Consider the following 16019-nt stretch of genomic DNA (forward strand, 5'->3'; position numbering starts at 1 on the left):
CGCTCGGGGTGTGTTTATTTTCACACCCCTGAGCAACATAAGTTTTGCTGTCATAGTGTAGACACGGCCAAGGCTTTTGGACTTCATACTATAGAAAAAAGTCTAAGCATTTTTTTTCAATGGGTGCATCTTGATGGATTAAACTGGCTCCTATGTAGATCCCAAATCTTTAGTGTTTCAGGTATTTCCCCTTGTTAAATGTTTCCTGTAGGTTGAATCTTGTGTCATGCTCAAAAAGTGAGATTGTCTCATCACCCACACAGCTCTCATTTAGGAGACTTTTCTTTCCCTTGATGGATGATGATCCAATTGTTAAAGCTGTAATTGGTGATGGTAATAATAGATGATGACATTCTCTATCTGCCACTCTGCAGTTATTTTAATGGATAGTTGGGCGTACCTTACTCACCTTTTTGGCTTTGCACAGGTGGCACATAACTGCAATCTACTACATTTTGGTGGTAATGTCACTTTGCATGTTCATCTCTCTCACCACAGTATCATGGAGCTGAGCAAGGAGCCCAGGGGTTTTGCAGGGACTTGGGTTCACCAGCTTCATTCTGGCTTTGATTCAGACATGCTTCAGTATAAAGGATATCCAGAAATATCAGGTAAGCTGTGATAATGTGCCTACCCTTAGAAATACGCCCCTTCTAGTTTTAGCTGCAATAAATGCTCCCTATCTTTTTTTAGTCTTGAATACGAGGAAACCCACCCCCGCATGATTTTAGTCCAGTTACAAAGGTAAGAATAAGCAGACTGCTCCATCTCATGTTTTCCCTCTCTCCAGCCTCTCATCCAGCACTAATGCTACTATCACAGAGGCAGTATGACAGTGGTGGCTACAAATTCAGTTCTCCTCTTGGTTCAGTAGGGACTTGATCCTGCTCCCATTGACTCCTATGGTGCAGGATCAAGGCCTAGAAGGGTGTCCATTGATGTAGCCGCTGTTATGGTTGCAGTGGATTATTGTTCTCATTTACAAACTCTGTTTTTTTCAGGGTTTTTAGATATGAACCCTATCTTTTCTCTTACTCCTCCCCCTGGCGATAAGAGGATCTTCTCTCCTCCCATCTTGTATTGTTATCGCCCTCAATTTCTGTATAAGTTGGGGTTACCTAAATGAATGAGCATTGATGTGGTAATGAACATGTACTGTTTTTCTGCATTATTGGAAACTAGAAATTGTTGACAACCACCAGCGTGGATACAGTGACCTTATAGAGCACTTACAGAGTGACCTAGAGAAATTAGATATCTGGAGAGAGGAAAAACCTGGGACATTGCAACCGAATACATCTGGGGAGAAATAATTTGTAACAGACACTCACATTCTGTGGGTGGGGGAAGAGGGGAGGGGCATGGAGTGAGGAGCATAGAGACTAGCAATACTAAAAGAAACCTAACGGTGGTGGTGGACAAATCAGACATGAGTTTACAATGTAATATGACAGAAAAAGGGTCAGTACCATTTTGGTCTGCATCCACAGAGGTGTCATGGGGCAATATAGAGCTAAGTGGCTCTGACAAAGGAGAGCCTGTATTAGTGAGTTGAATTTTTGATCCCTCATTTCCAAGAGATATTATTAAATTGGGGGTGGGGGAGGGAAGAGAATGGCTGGAGGGATTGAATTATGAGGAAGGATTGAGAGGTAATTGTGTATACTTGGTCTAAATGATTGCTATAACTAAGGAAGGTTACTGCACAAATATTTAGGGAGTGTTAATAATGGGAGGAATAGGAATTATTGTGCACGGTACAAGAGGCTGTAAATAAGAGTAATGAGATAAAATTGAGAAAGGGGAAATTGAGGCTTAATACTAGGAGAAACTTCCTGATTGTGGGATGTGTTAGGCTGTGGAATAGCCTGCCAAGGAAAGGGATAGAGTTTCCATTTTCCACAGTGTTTAAAACTAAACTGGAAAAAAATTAAAAATTAGTTTTGTGTTGGCAGGCATATGAACTGGTGACCTCATAAGCCTTTTCCATCTCTGGTTTCTGTGACTCTATTTTAAATGTAGTGTAAATGCATATTTATAGGCTAGACCATAACAGCCTTTTCTTGCTGTAATGGTCTATTAATGATACACTTTTTAAAAAAAATCTCAGTATATAATTATGCAGCAGACCATAGTGACTCTATAGAACCTCTTACAGAGTGCTGAGTCAATGCTTTTAATAATTATCTAAATATATATTTGCATGAGAGCTCAAAACCACCAGTGAATATATTTAAAATAATGACAGGTTTCAGAGTAACAGCCGTGTTTGTCTGTATTCGCAAAAAGAAAAGGAGTACTTATGGCACCTTAGAGACTAACCAATTTATTTGAGCATAAGCTTTCGTGAGCTACAGCTCAGCTGTAGCTCAAATAAATTGGTTATTCTCTAAGGTGCCACAAGTACTCCTTTTCTATTTAAAATAATGTACATGTTTACTTAATGTTCCTGTCTTACCCTATCAGCTGCTTCTCTGGTCCATTGTGGCTACTTGCTGCTGCTCAACCACACTGCTACAGTGTGTTGATGCCATGGCCCCTTGCTCTCTCTTCTCTCCTTCACACGCTGCTCTTCACCATACTTCTGGTGCTATCACTATTTGTCACCACTGTAGGTCCCAGTTGAGATGAGGCTCCATTAGGCAAGGCACTCTACAGATTCATAGTGAGAGACAATCCCTCCGACAGAGACTTAACACTCTAAACAGAAAGGACAAACAAAGGGTGGGAAGGGAAACAGAGGCATGGAGAGGTGAAATGACTTGCCCAATATCACACAGGAGGCTGGTGGCAGAGCTGGGAAGAAATCCCTGATCTCGTGGATGCTACGCCAGTGTTCTAACCCCTGGAGCATGCTGCTTATCTACACTTGCTACTGGACTAATGAGCAATTTGTGGAGGACTGTAAGCCGAAGTAATACTCCACTGAAACCATCTGTTCCTTGACTCTTGCTTCTAACCTCCCAGCCATGGGATATAGCTGTCCTTTCTGTATATTTCCCTGCGGTTTGCATTACTGTTAGTTTACTGCATTGTGACACAATTTACCTTGGCCTGGGGCTTTGAGAGTTTTGTTAAAGATCTCCTGCCCCTCTAACTAAGAATATCACCAATAAATCAGGCTTTTCTAAAATTTGATGGTGTAACTCAAAACTCCTGGGCAGTCCCCCGGAGGTAACTTGGTAATGAACTGAGCTCAAACTTCAAAAGATTCAGACTCATTTGGGGAACTTTGAACTCACAATGAATAAGTGTGGTGTGTGTCTGAAATTTCCCCAAAACACATAACCAACCCCTTACCCAATCACCCCTAACTGGAACAGTGATATGGGAGTTAGACAAGGTACTGACAAGCTGCTTTTGCTTTCCACAAGATTAAATCATAAAGCAAACAGTTTTGTGTTGCTTTTAGTTCTGAAAAAAAAGTCCCTTAAGTGAAAGAGAGAGGATGTGGATAACAGATTGTAATTGCCTCTTTCACAGACTGTACTCTGGTTAAAACACAGTGTTTCCTGCTGAATCGTATGAAAGAAAAAAGGGCTTTAAATATTGATGTCTACGTGAAGCTTCCTAAAGTGCCCAGCTATACTTGTCTCACAGTATTTCTTTATCAGCCTTTATTTTCTGCTCTTTTAGTTTGGTTACTGGTGGGCTCCAGCCAGAGATATTGTCCTGTACTGGCCAGAATGGATAATCATTGCTGTTCTGGAGACAATGTGGCTCTGCCTGACATTCCTGCTTCTGGTACCTGGGTACTCCAAGTAAGTTAGAGTGAATAAGAGAATAACATGACGGCAGCATGTGTACCATGCTCAAGGCTTTTTGATATAAAAACATGCCCCCATACTCCCTGCTGCCACATGCCGGGGCGGAGGGGAGGTCTGTGTACACCCCCACTCACCCATGCCAGGGGCTCTGTATGCACCACCATATACCCTCTTTTCCCCCTTCCCCACATTCTTATTTCTTTTCTCTCTGGGAGATAAGTCATTCAGGGTGTCAATATTTTAAAACTGTACTTGGAGGAAGGGTAGAGCTGAGATGTGAGGTTTTCTTGTGCTGGGAGATGTCAATGGCTGCCCTCAGCCAATTCTTTGGACTATAGACAACTACAGAGGTGGTTGAAGCTGCTGGGTTTGCTAAGCAGATGCCAAAGCCACTTTGTTTCTCTCCATTTCTCTCTTCTGGTTTTCTGATTTTCACTAAAATCAGTAGGATTCTGCACACTGGTGTCTGGGACGGTCCCTGAAAGTTTGGAATTGACCAAATGCAGTGATCAAAAGTTATTATGTTACAGACTGATAGAGAAATGCTGTTGAGTTGAGTATAATATCTCACTTCACTTGGCCAACCAATAAGCAGCCAGTAAAGCAGAGAGTGAACTGGAAGGTAGAGAGAATGGATAATTGTTATGATGATTTCCTCAATTTTAGAGCAGCACAACCTAGTGATAATGTACATGGCAAGGAGAAACGTCTGGTGAAAGAAATTGTAGAATGATCATTAAAATGAAAAAAATTCTGGGTAAATCTGAATCTAACGCAAGCAAGAGTTTATTTGAATTTTAGGAAGACATTTGTGTTAGGAAAGATTCTGATTTCAGTTAAAGAGGTGCAAGTCTGGAGTAGTTTCACTTAAGAAGAGCTCTGTGTGGCTCAACAGCTTGTTTCTCTCACCAACAGAAATCAGTCCAATAAAAGGTATTATTTCACCTACCTTCTCTCCCTCAAGTAGATAGAGTTACTTTAATATTACAGTACTGTGTACTGTATAGAAGTTGACTCTTCAAAAGAATAACGCTTAGCATGAGACTTTTTGTACTTCCTGGTTCTAGTTAGGTAGAGAGAGGGCAATTATTTGCAACATTGCGTACTTTACAGACCATTTTTCATGAAAGACAACATTCCTTCCTTGGATGGAGTCATATTTGCTCTTTACAGATTGTCTCAAGAAACTCTGAAAAGTCTCTTAAGTTTTCATGAAATCTTGGGGTAGAGAGGGTTGTGTATCATTTGATTTCCTGAAACATTTTTATTGCATGTTCTGATCAGATCCATATTGTGATTTTGTACAAAATGGAAAAAATATTGCCTTCCATTATGGAAGTTGTGGACCATAACAATGTGCCAAATCCTGCAATTATTACTCAAGTAAACGCCTATTGACTTCAATGGTAGCTTTGCCTGAGTGTGAGGACTGCAGGATTTAGCTTCACAGTAATACGATACTGTGGGTGGGTGGGTGAGTGGAGGGCTGGCTTTGTTTTTTTAACTCTGAAAAGTAACTAGAAACGTTGTTGTGGGGTTCGGTGTCTGTCGTGCCTGAGTGGCTCTGCACCTATATGCTTGATTTGCAACAACAACAACAAAAAGATGGTTCATCAACTATTAACAGTCCTGTCAATGCAACTGGTGAAAGTCAAGCTGAATACTTGCCTTCCTCTGGCTCATCTACAGTAAAAGAGACTGTATAGGCCAAAGTCTGTTCTCATTTACACCTGTGCTGTGGTCACGAGGGCCATATAAAATAAACACCCATGCAAAACTCTTGGTTAGACTCTGCTCTCATTAATGTTGATGTAAATTCATCGTAATTCCAGACTTAACACGTGTGCGACTGAGATCAGAGTCTGGCCTATTCTCTCGAGTGAAGTTGTTCAGGTGTGACAAATTATAGACTTTGGCCTTGCAGTTGTAAGTTAGTAAAGAACTGTTGGTGATTCATGAGCCAGAATAGAGTCTAGCTTGCTCACTCTTACCTTTGTCATCTTTGCAAGACGAATGGGAGTAAAAGTAGTAAAATGTTGTTCTTTGAAAAGAGAGGTGTTGCTATAACTCTGAGTACCCCGGAGGAACAGATCTGTTGAGTGAGAAAGCGCTGTTGTCAAAAGGGTTCTTCTCAGAGTTGAACAGCAATTTAAAAAGTAATGACCACTGCAAAGAGCATTGCCTGGGAATTAATGACCAACTAGTGAAGTTGACTCAGTTGGTCATTAATGGCTTGGAAAAGTCTCACCTGGAGGTGATTACTGCAATTATAAATCCTGGAAATATAAAGAAAAACACCAAGTAGTTACATTTTGTATGAGTTAAGGTGTCAGGTAGAACTGAACCTTTTCATTGACAATGTTCTGTTTTCCATAAACAGATCGTTCACTTCTCTTCCCAATGAAGTCAATGAATTTTTCACCATTGACTTCAATGAGAGCAGGATCAGCTCGTACAGATTCAAGAAATGTCTGACTCTTTTTCACTAGATGATTAAGAGGTCATGTTAGGAGGCATTCATCTTAACACACCCTTCTTGACTCTGAACAAAGTGCTCCTACAGGATTTCCTGCTTGGCAAGAAACATGAAGTGCCACATTCCCTACAAGTTAACTTGTATTCAGGTTTCCAGGCCAGTTTTGCAGACCAAAAAAAAAAATGTAAATGAGCTTTGGATAAGTTTCTGAATTTTTGGATACAGTGCAAGCTGACCTGCCAAACCATTGTAGGTTAATCCATTACTTGTTTTTGTAACCTTGGGCTGTCTTCAAAGAGCAGTTCCCCTTCAGCCAGTCCCTGCTGCTGCTATGTCCAAACGTCTGAATACAAGGGCCCATGAATACCCATAGTGCCAAATTCATCAGCATTTCTCCCACAGGGCAGGGATGTAGAGTGATCCTCACTGAACTAGGCACAAGGATTGGGAGGACAGAAATTTTGTCTGGGCATGGTAATTCCTGTTGCAGTTCAACTCTTAAGTACCTCAGGATATACATCCTTCAGAAGGGTACTTATAAGGATCTGCTACAATATACTACATTTCCTGTGGCTTTATCATTTAAAATATTCTCCTTGCCTGCAGCAGATTGTGTCTAAGGTATACGGGAGGGTTTGTGATAGAGCTGTGTGAAATGGCTGTATCAGTTTTCATTTTGGGAATATTTGTGACTCTGGTATAAGGCAAATTGTTACTCTTTCTTTCAACAGGCATAGCTTATTTTTTCCTGGCAAGAGCTTCCCTTATGGATTGGCCTCAAGTGAAAAAGTATAACTTTTCACCCAGGAATTATGCTGTTTCTCACAGGGAGAGCACTTTTTCCTAGAAAAATGAGTATTCCTGCTGTGGGGTTTGAGATGAGAATAAGAAGACCTTGCTCTCAAAAAGGGATTTTTTTAATTTTTTTTTTTTTTGGCCACTGGGGTAACCCTTTCTAACACACATTACTGTACATGGCGGCGCTTAAAATGTTCTGTCTATATTACAGTTAAACTGTCATAAGCACAGTATAAGACTATATATGCAAAGACACAACTGAGGCGGTGTCTGTAGCTCTCTCTGTTCCTCCTCACCATCAGTCAGCAACTCTCACTAACTATTTCAGTGGCATTACAGTTTTAATGCCTTACAAACATATTCTGCTTGTTTGGATATCTGTGGTGGTCCCATAATTACCTACTTATGGATTTGTTGGGAAATAGCAGTGGCAGGTATTTTTTTATGTCAGTCCTCAATGTAGAAGCTTTACAGATATGTACATCCAGGAGCCACATTGCACTCTTGTTGCATACCCCATGTAACATCCGTCACCTGCTCCCATAGGATAGTCTCAAACAAGCACAAGCCTTTATTAATTTGCAATTGTCTTGCCCTCTAGTGGCTGATTTAAAAATGAGGTTCTGAGCCCTAGTATCTGTCAGAGTTCCTCCAGCTCTGCAGTCTTGTGAGTCCTAAGTAGCGTTCTAATATCTGCTCCTTGTCCTCTAAACAGACCCGTTTACCTGCTAGCCTGAGCACGTCCTTTTCACAACTGCTTTTCTTCTTCTGCTAAACTCCTGAAAAGCTTTTACCCTTTGTAGTCTGTAGCCACAAAATTTACATCTGAAGCTGAACTTCCCCAAAATTTTGGGATGTCATGACCCAGTGTTTTGGTTCAGGCCCATTTCTAATTAATTTACAACCCTCCAGTACCCAGCAATGAAAGCAGTGGTCTCTGCTTGCCTGCTTGTAGGGCACATTCCACAAACTCTCTTAAAAGAGGTTGGGCTTTAACTTTCTTGCAACAACCACAAAGTAGGTGAAGGGAATTTGTAACACACTAGATTATTACAGCCTCTGGTTTAAATTGATTACCAGGAAATGATATGTCACAGGAAAAAACAACAGATGAAAAGAAGTGTTCTAGGTAGGGAGAGAAGATGAATGCAGTATGTTTCTCAACCTAAGATTGTTCATGACAGAGTATGATTGTCTAATATTTCACCACAAGGAGGCTAATATAAGGCCATAAATCAAAGAGAACAGCTTTTCAAATAATAAAACACTGTCTTCTCACTAATAGATACCAAGTTAGGACACTGAGCTATTGAAAACAAGCTTTAGCACTCATCTCAGTCTTGGTGACGATGACTTATGCATTTTTAGGTCTAATAGATCGGGTTTTTTGGGGGACAGATGGTAGCTAAACATAAAATCTGCATATTGGTAGCTTGCACCCTAGACACCTAAACATACAGGTTAATTAAAATGAATATTAAATTATACAATATTATGTATAATTTAATTAATATCCGTCACTTAAATAAACCTATAGCTCAGTTTCTGTTTATATTAACAGTTGTATTGTTAGGTTTCCATACCTGCAAGCAGAGATTTTAAACTCGGAATTGCGATGGCCATTTTGTTGAGGATACGGGAGGTACATCATTTGAAGTTCCCAGCTATGTTGGCTTTGCCATGCCAATGCTAGAGAAAAATCTGGGTTTTTATCTTAAATTAGAAACAATTGCATGTGTGCTGCTAATCAAAAATAAATGATTATGAGGATAATTGTTCAATTTTATAAGCAATAATGCCACCTAAAACACAAGGTTCTGAAATGTTTTGGGTGATTAACAGAAACTTTTCTTATACAAGCTCTGACCTTAGTTTAGACCTAACTGTATCATGCACAGAAACTGGAATGACTTTGTCCAGGGAAAGCAGCAGTGGTCTGGTGGACAAGGCGAGAGGAGGACTGAGGTTCTGCTCTGAACCTTGCTGCTAATGACCTGTTATATGATAACATGTCTTTGTGCCTTGTTTTCCTCATTTGTAATTATACTTACTTTCCTTTGCGAAGTGCTTTGAGATCTATGGTGAAAAGGGTTATATAAGAGTGTTGGGATTCTCTCTTTCCACTTGTTTTATCCAGAACACCTTGTCCAGTTCTGGGAGAACACTTCATGCAGTTCTCTGGGATCCCAAAAACTCAGTTTGACTCCAGTTAGTCACTCAGTTTACTTTATTAGGCAGGTAACAACTCTGCCCACACCAGCCAGGGCTAGACGCAGGGGATTTAGGTACAAGCTGATACCACAATTCCAAATGGTATCATACACTGCACAGTTTATATCCATCTTTCCGAGCTACTAACATCTATACTTGCATGTAAAGACCAATCGCTTTTCTGGTTGTGTAAAGCAAGCTGATCAGTTCAGGGTGTTTCTGCCTACTGCATTTACTGTAAACATAGTGATAATAGTTAGTTTAGTTAGTTTTCTGCCTCCCTTATTTACTATCAGCATACAATAGTTAGTTGTTTGTGCAATTACTTGTTCGGGCTTGTTCAGCAGTTACTTGTTCAGGCATGTCTTGTCTTAACTTGGGCCTGCTCATGTCAGCTAAGCCATCCTTACAAACAGCTAAGTATTTATTCTTACCAGAAATATAAAGAAGTTAAAATGCCAAAAATGAAACCACCTCTCCCAGCTTTATTCATTTTTTCAACATGTATTTTTAAATAAGGGCAGTGTTAAATACCTTGGATTTTTTAAAAACAAATTAACATTCAGTTTTGGCAGGGATGAAGAGGGGTGAAAATCAGGGCCCTGAAGTCCTATCTCCTCTTGGCTAGGTCTAGAAGATGAAAGATGGGGAACCCTTACCACACTTCTGATTTGCCTCTCAACTAGGGTTGCCAAGCCTCCAGGATGGGCCTGGAGTCTCCTGGAATTGGCATCAATCTCCCGGTGACTACTGAAAGCAATCTGGGAGATTTTAATAGGATATTTTAAGAAAATGACATTATGTCATGTGGGGGAAAAAAATCTTCTGGAATAGCTTTAGTCAGAGTTGGCAACCCTACTCTCAACTTGCCTTCTGGCACAGCTTCATACATGGAGGAATTCACACATGACTTCAGTTTTTCCATTGTTATCCCAGTGCCTCACAGTGTGTCCTGCTAGCCTCTTGCACAATGGGGTCCTGGTCTATGATTGCAGCACCTAGGTGCTACTGCATTATAAATGATAAACATAGTCTGAGATGTTGTCATCTTCATATGGCTGATGTAAATGCAGAGCAACACATTTTACATTTAGATGGTTAAGCCCGATAATTGCTTCTGGAGTAGCAGAGTGTGTTGCTGTGATGCCCAGGGCTGGCTCCAGGCACCAGCTTTCCAAGCAGGTGCTTGGGGCGGCAATTAGAATGGGGCAGCAGTCCGTGTTCCGCGGCGGCAATTCGGCGGCGACTGCTTGGGGTGGTAAAATTGGTAGAGCTACCCCTGGTGATGCCTCCTTTGTATTTGTGAATTGAGTCATTATATGTTCCATGGTCTGTTCTGGGTGACTACAGTCTCACACTGGAGAGTCTTTAATTTTCTATTTGTGCAGCAAGTATCTGCATCTGCCATGGTTTGTGCAGATACAGTTTAGGGTTGCCCATGAGCTTCATGGGAGATTGAAGCCGGGGATCTTCTGCATTGAGTCTTCCACAAGGTGTTTATTTGTGACTTCTTGTGAACTCCGTTCAGCTTTCCAAGCTTCATCAGCATGGGCGGTGAGTGAACCCCCCTTTCAGGGAGGCTAGCCCACCCCCACCTTCTTCCCAACCATCCCCATAGACAGTTGCCTCTGTCAAGCCCCGAGCATCTTGGCAAAAAGATGAGCCTTGTACCATGTCTTGGAGGTCAGTCATCCCTGACTGTTTCAGAGCAAGGGCAGAACTTGTTCCACAGCTAACTCATACAAGCAGTAGATGTCTGTCAAGTTGGTGAAAAAAGGGTAAGTCCATTTGTCTGAGCTTAGAGTGACACTAAATCTGTCTCCGATGTCACTCTTCAACCATTACAGATACCTCACTGTTCAGATATTCATCTCTCACGCATTTCCTAAGCTGAAAGCCCATCTCTAGAAAGAGTTAGGAGAGCCCACTGAGTCCAAACAGACTTATGTTAAGTTCAGTTTGTTAGGATTGCCTTATGAAAACATTAAAATGAATAAAGAGTGCAATATCTTTTCAACATATATTTTATTGGAAAAAAATATGAACTGGTTTAACCAAAAGTAGCTTTATTGAATGCATTTGTAGAAAACATATTGCTGAGATATAAATGACTTTGTATTCTAATCATGGTCATGCTTTCTGTTGTTTGTCAGAAAAAAGTACATCAAATATCCAAATGACTTGAGATGCATTTTGCTGATATTGCAGCAGCAGATGGTACATTTCTATTAGAGAAACATATTTTCTGTTTGGCTTATTATAATACTGTTTTAAATTGAATTCAGTTCCAGTGGAAGATCACAGACAGACAAAACAAACAAAACTGTGTGGATTCCAGAATCTACAGGATTTTTCTGGTTCTTTAACCATCAGACTAAATATTGCACAATACACTAATATGCATACAATAAACCCTAACCATGAATTGAAAACAAGCCCACATATTTAATTTTAAAAAATGTCTCACTATAATAGCAGTTAGGTCTTGCAAAAACAAAAAATCAGTTCTGACAGCTGGAAACGGGGTGGTTGGAATTAATTTAATATTTGATATCCACAGAGGTTATTTGGATCTTGGAGGGACATGAGATGATGGAATATACCCCGTCTGCACATTTGGTGCAACAGGATACATTGATAAGTGGCTGATTGGAGAAGACCATATCTACCGCTACCCTGCGAATAAGGTAATCGACATTGAAGGATCTGTCTAGTTGAAATCCTTGCAATATGTGAATCATTTTGCCTATAGGTTTGAGATGATTGTATTGCTGGTCTCATAGTCTAATAAATCTTTCTCTTGTCTCACCAGGAATTAGCCAGGTACAGTAAATCAAAGAGACTATTTTGAATCATTATTGTAACATTAGCTTACTATGTCTGTTGGCTTAATGAGTACAAAAATAGTACCAATAACACTGTTAAGGCTGAGAAATGAGGAAATGCGGAGATATTTTCATAACCTTAACTCTGACTCTGTTTTCTTATGGCTTAACATACCAGTCTCTGTTAACTTCATTAAAAACTGTTAAATATAATGGGTAAAATGTTGGGCCCATCAAAGTTATTAGCAAATTTCCCATTGTATTCAGTGGAGCCAGGTTTGCCCCTCATATATAATATAACACAAGTAATTATCTTGGTACATATACAGGCCCCATTACTGAGTGCCTCCCAAATATTTAAAAATAGAAATGACAGTAACAATTTATTTGCTTCTTCTCAGCCTGAAGAAGAAATAACTTAATTAGTTCTTAAGGGTTTTGTCTGTCTGTCTGTTGGATTGCTTGTTTATGTTTGTGCAGGTCAATTGTGTTGCATATGAAGAAATTCTTAAGGGAAAATTAAGTCAGATAAATTAGTTTTGGTCTTAATTTGTATACTGTCTCAATGTGCTTCACAGTTGGTTTGCTATGTCCCTGAGATTTACAAAACAAGTCAAGTTTGAAGAAAATTCATTTAGTAGTTTTAAGTTTATAAAAGTTTAAAAATTAGCAGTGTGACACTTTTTTTTTCTTTCATTTTTTCCTCTTGTCATCTATTCAAAACTGAAGCAGATTAGAATGCTAGGTTTCCTCAAAACTTATGGCTTCTTAATTCTGGGATCCTTTCAAAATGTAATCTGTGTCCTGAATGGACAGGCTCAATCTCTGGGCCTTTGAAGTGTAAAAGTTTATAATTTTGAAAGTCCTGTGTATGGTTTTTCTTTAAACTGAATTTGTTTGGTAAGCATCGTTGAGACTTAAAAATCAAACCACTCTTCTATGGTACCTAAAGTCAACCATCCAGTGTTTTTTCACATCTGTCCTTGTTTGCAGTCTCCATTGCACACACTCCTATGCCTTTTTATTGGAATATCCACACTGTGGTCCTTGCTGTGCATTGCAAGATAGCTGCACGATCGACATGCCCTATAATAGTATTTCATTGAAAGTGGGAAGATAAACCAGGATAGCAGCTGATGTGTGCAGTTGGGAAAGTCTAAGGGCCAAATAACTTATGGATTTAATTTTGTTCTGAGAATGAATTATGGCTAGATAGAGTTGGGTAGGCCCAGTACCATCAGAATTGAGAGAAAATCTTCTTGGGTTGCTCTGGCAGCTGTTCCCGAAGATCCAGGCCTCTGTCACAATAATCTGCTTGTGCTCTTTGAGGCCTTGATTTTGCAAGGACAGGTGTATGGACAACTCTGTGTCCATGTGATTCTCCTTTCCAGATTGGAGCCTGGGTCAGGGGAATAGTGGGGTCTGCTTGGGCATCTTGCTCACCCTGCCGATTGGCTCACCCTGTTATCTTGTCTTCATCCTCCTAGCAGCATATTTTGAAGAAATGAGGGATCTTGAGGAACTCTAAAAGAAATTGGATCAAATTTATCCTTGGTGAAACTCCATTGTCAATGGAGCTGAAGTCTGTGGAGTTTTCCCAAGGATGAATTTGGCCCAGTTTCACATAATCATAAAAAAATGAAAAGTTCTCTTAGTTACTTTCCACTCCTGCACTATGCATGTTTGTTGACCATTGTAAATATTTAATTTATAAGATTGCACTCAACATATCTGACTTCTCGCTGCTAAGGTTCTACTAGGTTGATTTAGAACATGCTGTCCTCTTTTGTAAGAGGATCTGGTTTTGTGACCATCTTTTCCTCAGTTTTCTCTTCTCCTTCTTTCTTGTGGTTTTAGCTGTGAGGAATATTGCATAGAATCATGAAAAACATCTTCTGATTTCAGACAAATATCAGGAATGTAGTTGGGTGAAAGTAGGCCGGTACGGGACAGTACCAGCCTGTACTAAGCTGATGTTAAAGTGTGCTGCGGCAGCGCTTTAACGTTGCTGCCCCTCTTGTGGCCCCCCCACATCAGTCGCCCTGCCAGGTCATTGCCTCTTTTGCCCCCCACCACCACCGGGCCACCGATGGGGGAGGCAAAAGGAACAGCTGCCCCGGGGCCGCGGTTTAAAAGGTCCTGGGAGTCTAGCCGCGGCAGCAGCGGCCAGAGCCCCGGGCCCTTTAAATTGCCGCTGGAGCCCTGGGTGGTGCGGGCCAAGCAGTGTGGATGGGCTGGCTGGGGGATGCTAACCCCCAGCCCTGCCCCTTCTGCCCAAGGCCCCGCTCCTTCTGGGGGCCGGAGCCAGCCCCTATACCGGTAAGTGCTAAATGTTACTTTCATCCCTGAATGTAGTATGGCTTCCCCAAGTGCCCCCTCAGCAGCCAGGAAAATGACAATTGGCCTCCCATTTACTCTGCATGGCTGATACACATGAGGAAGTTTCAGTCCAAAGGTTAAATATTTAGAACATGGATTACAGTTGTAATTTAATGATTTAAAGTAATTAATCTGGAAGACAGGTTAAAATGAGACTTTTGTGTTTATTATCTTAGCTCATCTATCTTAAACCCCTGTCAAAACACATTTCTCAGAAGCAAATCCACCCACTGTACTTAACATAGGGATAATTCCAGGAATAAACTAACAGGTGTTTGCCAATTAGGAGAAACTGACATCAGGGAAACAGCCTTTATTTTTTGTAAAAGGATTTGAATGACTGGCTAGTTGAGTGAGTGGATTTACTGTGGGATGTGGAGCCTTTAACTACTGGGTGAATTCAGCTCAGTAGAGAGTAGAAGTTGTTATCTGATGGCTCTCTGATAGCCTGTGTGAAATCAATTGGTAGCCTCCCTCCAGTTGATAATGCCCAGGATCCACACCATAAAATCTGCTATCCTAATTGTTAAAAGAAACTGTTGCGGGGACAAGATTTGCCTGGATCATACAGACGAAACTGTTCTCTCGACATTATCACTGATCTCTGTCTTGAGGCACATTAGTAGGTCGATGTGAGTGATATGTTTTGTGGGAAAAGAGAAGACTTTGCCTTTAAGGTTGTCCAGTCAAACTTAATTTCTTAACTCTTTAGTGGGTTTTTAGGGCTGGAAGTAGGCCATTACTTGGACAACAAGACCCACATCCTGGACCTTTATAATCAGTGGGAGCTTGGACACTGACTTCAGCCGGTGTAGGTGGTATCTCAGGAAAGAAAAGAAATAAATAACTTAAATGTAGGGCTATTTTCTCATATAGATGCACTTGAATGGTTGGGCATGCTTGAGTTCAGGAAGGAATCTTTATCCAAGGGTATATTGGGGTTTTTCACTTTCCTTTGGATCATTGAGCAGAATGGTTATAAACAGTCAATGGCCTTTGATGGCTGGGGATGGGCATGAGTGGACTTAATTTCCCATATACCACTTGCCTGTTTCTGTATTTCTTCTTTGAACCCTGCACTGGTTAAATTGCAGAATTAAAAATAAATAAACATCAGAAAATGCGGAAGCCAAGGTTTCATCAGCAGTGTTAATATGATCACATTAGGTGCAGATTTTATATACATAGTAATATATTAATCTAATTTATCAACAAAAAGGATTAGAAAATACTATATAACAATATGTACAACCTTGAAACCTTAATTTTCATATTCTGACTTTTATTTTTATTAATTAAACAAATGTAACATTGCATTAATGTGTTTTTTAAAATTTAATTTTACTTTTATTTTAGATTGAATGTTAGCATTAAAGTGATCCCAATTAGGTTAAATATATGAAATTAAGAGTATGGACACTCAGATTTGGGCCTCTACTTGTGGTGTTGCTACCCTTGTATATTGTTCTTGGGATACTATTGTGGTCCTGAAAGAAAAGGAGGACTTGTGGCATCTTAGAGACTCACAAATTTATTTGAGCATAAGCTTTCGTGAGCTACAGC

At 40.3% G+C, this 16019-nt stretch overlaps 1 long non-coding RNA gene across 1 annotated transcript; it reads left to right on the forward strand.

Moving 5' to 3' along the window:
- The first annotated feature begins 505 nt into the window (after positions 1-505).
- LOC144930768 (uncharacterized) lies at positions 506-11928 on the forward strand. The gene is made up of 3 exons (XR_013636127.1): positions 506-611; positions 3637-3761; positions 11813-11928. It is a non-coding gene; the product is annotated as an uncharacterized LOC144930768 (long non-coding RNA).
- Positions 11929-16019: the final 4091 nt, after the last annotated feature.

This window comes from Lepidochelys kempii, chromosome 7 (genome assembly GCF_965140285.1).
Source record: "Lepidochelys kempii isolate rLepKem1 chromosome 7, rLepKem1.hap1, whole genome shotgun sequence".
Taxonomy (NCBI): domain Eukaryota; kingdom Metazoa; phylum Chordata; order Testudines; family Cheloniidae; genus Lepidochelys; species Lepidochelys kempii.